The sequence below is a fragment of the Gekko japonicus genome, unplaced genomic scaffold (genome assembly GCF_001447785.1).
Source record: "Gekko japonicus isolate JY-2015 unplaced genomic scaffold, Gekko_japonicus_V1.1 scaffold6892, whole genome shotgun sequence".
Lineage (NCBI taxonomy): Eukaryota > Metazoa > Chordata > Lepidosauria > Squamata > Gekkonidae > Gekko > Gekko japonicus.
In genome coordinates this window covers 433-4,871 of record NW_015176650.1, presented here as the reverse complement: position 1 = coordinate 4,871, position 4,439 = coordinate 433, and positions in this window count along the sequence as shown.

Sequence of the window (4,439 nt, the reverse complement as noted above, 5' to 3'; positions counted from 1 at the left end):
CCGGCATGACTAAACACCAAGGCGCATGGAACGCTGTGACCTTCCCCCCAAAGTGGTACCTATTTATCTACTTGCAATTTCTTGCTTTCGAACGGCTAGGTTGGCAGGAGCTGGAACGAGAGACGGGAGCTCACTCCGTCATTCGGCACACTCGGGTCTCGAACTGCTGAACTACTGACCTTCCACAGCCTGCAGTTCAGCGTCTTAACCACTTGAGCCACCGCAGCTCCTTTACTTTACTTTAGCTGAATATAAATATAAATAAATATGAATATAAATGACTGACAGACCTTATAACAGAGAACCTTAGGTTCATAATTCCTCTCTCCTCTTTTCTTCTTCTTCGGCCACCGACTGCCTGTCATCTTGGCAGTTTACAATCCTTTCTCCCCATTCCAAGACCTCCCCTTCTGCTCTGTCAATCACAGAGTTTAACCCCTTCCTTGGGCTACGCCTTTTGGAATCATTACATGGAGCCTGGGGTGGGCGGGGTTTGGGCAGGGGAGGGACTTCAATGGCACAGACTCCACCTTACAAAGCAGCCATTTTCTTCAGGGGAACTGATCTTTGTCGCCTGGAGATCCCTTGTAATACTGGGAGATCTCCAGATACCACCTGGAGATTGGCAACCCTATGTGTACAAAGACTTTGTCGGGCATCCTCGAGGCCACGTGCCCCTGCATTGGTCGGATTGGTAAGGGGGACAGTGTGGCCTTTTGACCACAGAACACTTTCCTAGCACGAAGCCCCGCTGAGTCGCCCTGAGTATCAACAGGGGATACCAACTCTGGGTTGGGAAATTCCTGGCGCTTTGGGGGTGGAGACTGGGGAGGCCGGGGCCTGTGGAGAGGAGGGACCTCAAAAGGGTATGATGCTGTAGCCATTTCCCAAAGCGGCCATTTTCTCCAGGGGAACTGATCTCTCGTCATCTGGAGATGGGTCATAATTCCAGGAAGTCCCCAGGCCAGCTCCAGAGAGCCAGTTTGGTGTCGTGGTGAAGTGCGCGGACTCTAATCTGGGAGACTCGGGTCTAATTCCCCATCCCCACTCCTCCACTTGCAGCTGCTGGATGACCTTGGGCAAGCCGTAGTTCTGATAAGAGCTGTTCTTGAAAAAGAACAGTTTCTGGCAAGAGCTCTCTCAGCCCCACCCGCCTCACAGGGTATCTGTTGTGGGGAGCAATGCTCCCTCTAAGCTGTGGAGTCTTGCGAGCAAACATTCCACTTTGTGAGCTCCTGACATGAAAGTTGTGAGCGAGCTATTTGGCTGCTGCATCGATACGTTTGCTCTGGAGCCATCCCTTCCTGAGCTAAGGCAAAAAAATGTGTGAGCCGGAGGCTGAAAAACTGTGAGCTAGCTCGCACTAACTCAGCTTAGAGGGAACACTGGTGGGGAGGGGAAGGGAAAGGAGTCTGTAAGCCGCTCTGAGACACCTTTGGGTAGTGAAGGGCGGGGTATACATCCAATCGCTTCTTCTTCTTGTATGACTTTTAAATCCTGCTTTACCAGAGCTGTGCCAGAAAGCTCTGTCACTTCCTCCTTTGTATGTGGGGTTTTTTTTTGCCATCAAGTCAGGGCTGACTTATGGTGCCCCCTGGTGGGGTTTTCAAGGCAAGAGACATTCAGAGGTGGTTTGCCATGGCCTGCCTCTGCGTAGCAACCCTGGGGTTCTTGGGTGGTCTCCAGTGTTTCCTCTAAGCTGAGTTAGTGTGAGCCAGCTCACAGTTTTTTAGCCTCTGGCTCACACATTTTTGTCTTGGCTCAGGAAGGAGAGCTCCAGAGCAAACTGATTCATGCTGAGGCCAAATTGCTCGCTCACAACTTTAAGGCCGGTAGCTCACAAAGTAGAATTTTTGCTCACAAGACTCCACAGCTTAGAGGGAACATTGGACTGGTCTCCCATCCAAATACTGACAAGGGTCGACCCTGCTTAGTTTCCGAGATCTGGGTCACATTGGGCTGGTCTGGGCATGCCAGTCGTTCCTCTAATTTGATTCGGGACTGGTTTCGAGAGCCAACCCTAGCACGGCGGAACACTCCGACTCAAATGTGTTTTCCTTTCCCCGTACTGTCAATGGGGTGTGAAAATCTCTCGCTCGTACCTCTTTATTTTCATGTCTTTCAATGCACAATCGAAAAGGGGCTTTACAGAATGCTGGCATAATTGAAGGCTGTCGCACAATTACAGACATTTTAGTGGCTCAGTTAATCAGTTCTGCATACATTTGCAAACCCAAGCTACGTTCCTGGAGGGAAACAATATTTTCGTTGCCTTTTAGAGGGTGCACCAGAGACATTGCAGAAGACGTGTTTCCTCTTGCGTGTTAGAAATAGGGAAATGCCTGTGCGAAGAGGGCGTCTGCCACCAACGGTAAAGGTAAAGGTTCCCTTGCTCAAAAGCCAGTCGAGTCCGACTCTAGGGTTGCGGTGCTCATCTCCGTTTCAAAGCCGAAGAGCCAGCGCTGTCCGAAGACGTTTCCGTGGTCATGTGGCCGGCATGACTAAACACCAAGGCGCACGGAACACTGTTCCCTTCCCACCGAAGTGGTACCTATTTATCTACTTGCAATGTCTTGCTTTAAGAGCGCCGTTTCCGAACCTGCCCGGAGCAAAAATTAAAACGTTTCCCCTCGCCGTGAACCAGATTCTAATTAAATGCCGTTTGTCCATATTAATATACACGGGGAGGAAGGGAAAAGAATGGCTGTATCAGCAACAGGGCCCTTCGAAGTACCGAGCAACATCGTCTGTGACCAAGGAACGCTTAGGAAGTCCCCACCTTCAAAAGCATGGGTGGAAACGCGAGTGACTTACTAATCAGGGAAGGGCCATTCCTGACTCTCTTCAATCACGCCCCACTGGAAATTGCTGCCGCTTCCTCTTTGCGGACTGCCAAAATGAGATGCAGCCAACCATTAGCACAGACATATCCATCACAGGAAAAGAAATGCTGGGAGAACCGGGTTCGATTCCCCACTCCTCCACATGCAACTGCTGTTGTTACCTTGGGTCAGTGACAAGTTCTCTCAGAGCTGTTCTCTCAAGGGCAGTCCTTGAGAGAGCTCTCTCAGCCCCACCGACCTCACAGGGCTTCTGTTGTGGGGAGGAGAAGGGAAAGGAGTTTGGAAGCCGCTCTGAGACTCCTTCGGGTATTGAAGGGCGGGGGGGGGTATAAATCCAATCTCTTCTCTCTTCTTCTTCTCTTTAGTTTTTTAAAGTTCAGAACTAGTGCTCCTGAGTCTCGGGTTGCCAACTGGATTGGGAAATTCCTGAAGATTTGGGGGTGGGCCTGTAGAAGACGGGGTCTGGGGAGGGCAGGGACCCCAGCAGGTATAAAGCCCATAGAGGCCACCTTCCCAATCAGACATTTTCTCCAAAGAAACTTATTTCTGTCATCTGGAGATCAGTTGCAGCTCCCTGAGTTCTCTACCTGGAGATGGGCAACCCTACCTGAGTCCCAGCTTTGTCTTGGAAACCAACGGACAACGGAAGCAAATAATTTCAGCTCGTTGCAGTGATGCGTTCCGGGCAGCTACTGCCTATCAGGAGCCTCGTCCCGACATTCTGAACCCTATTCCCGATTCCGTGCTCATGTCATAATGCTATTCCTGCATTCCAGTGCGTCCCATATAGAAGAAGAAAAAGAAGAGATTGGATTTATACCCCGCCCTTCACGACCCGAAGGAGTCTCGGAGTGGCTTACACGCTCCTTTCCCTTCCTCTCCCCACAACAGACACCTTGCGAGGTGGGTGGGGCTGAGAGAGCTCTTTCGAGGACTGCCCTTGAGAGAACAGCTCTGAAGGAACTTGTCACTGACCCAAGGTCACACCAGCAGTTGCATGTGGAGGAGTGGGGAATCGAACCGGTTTTCCCAGCATTTTTTTCCTGTGATGGATATGTCTGTGCTAATGGTTGGCTGCATCTCATTTTGGCAGTCCGCAAAGAGGAAGCGGCAGCAATTTCCAGTGGGGCGTGATTGAAGAGAGTCAGGAATGGCCCTTCCCTGATTAGTAAGTCACTCGCGTTTCCACCCATGCTTTTGAAGGTGGGGACTTCCTAAGCGTTCCTTGGTCACAGACGATGTTGCTCGGTACTTCGAAGGGCCCTGTTGCTGATACAGCCATTCTTTTCCCTTCCTCCCCGTGTATATTAATATGGACAAACGGCATTTAATTAGAATCTGGTTCACGGCGAGGGGAAACGTTTTAATTTTTGCTCCGGGCAGGTTCGGAAACGGCGCTCTTTGAGACGCTCATCACAGAAGCAATTTCCTTTATTGTTTCATGTCGGCTGAAGCCAGAGCTTCCTCCCCGCCCCACAATTCCTCCACCCGGACCCTGGGAAGGGGCGCTCCTTCCGCGGTTTCCGCTTTGACCTTTGAAATTCGCATGGCTCTTGGGGAATCCAGTCCGACAGGTAGCCCCCCTTTAAGGGAAAG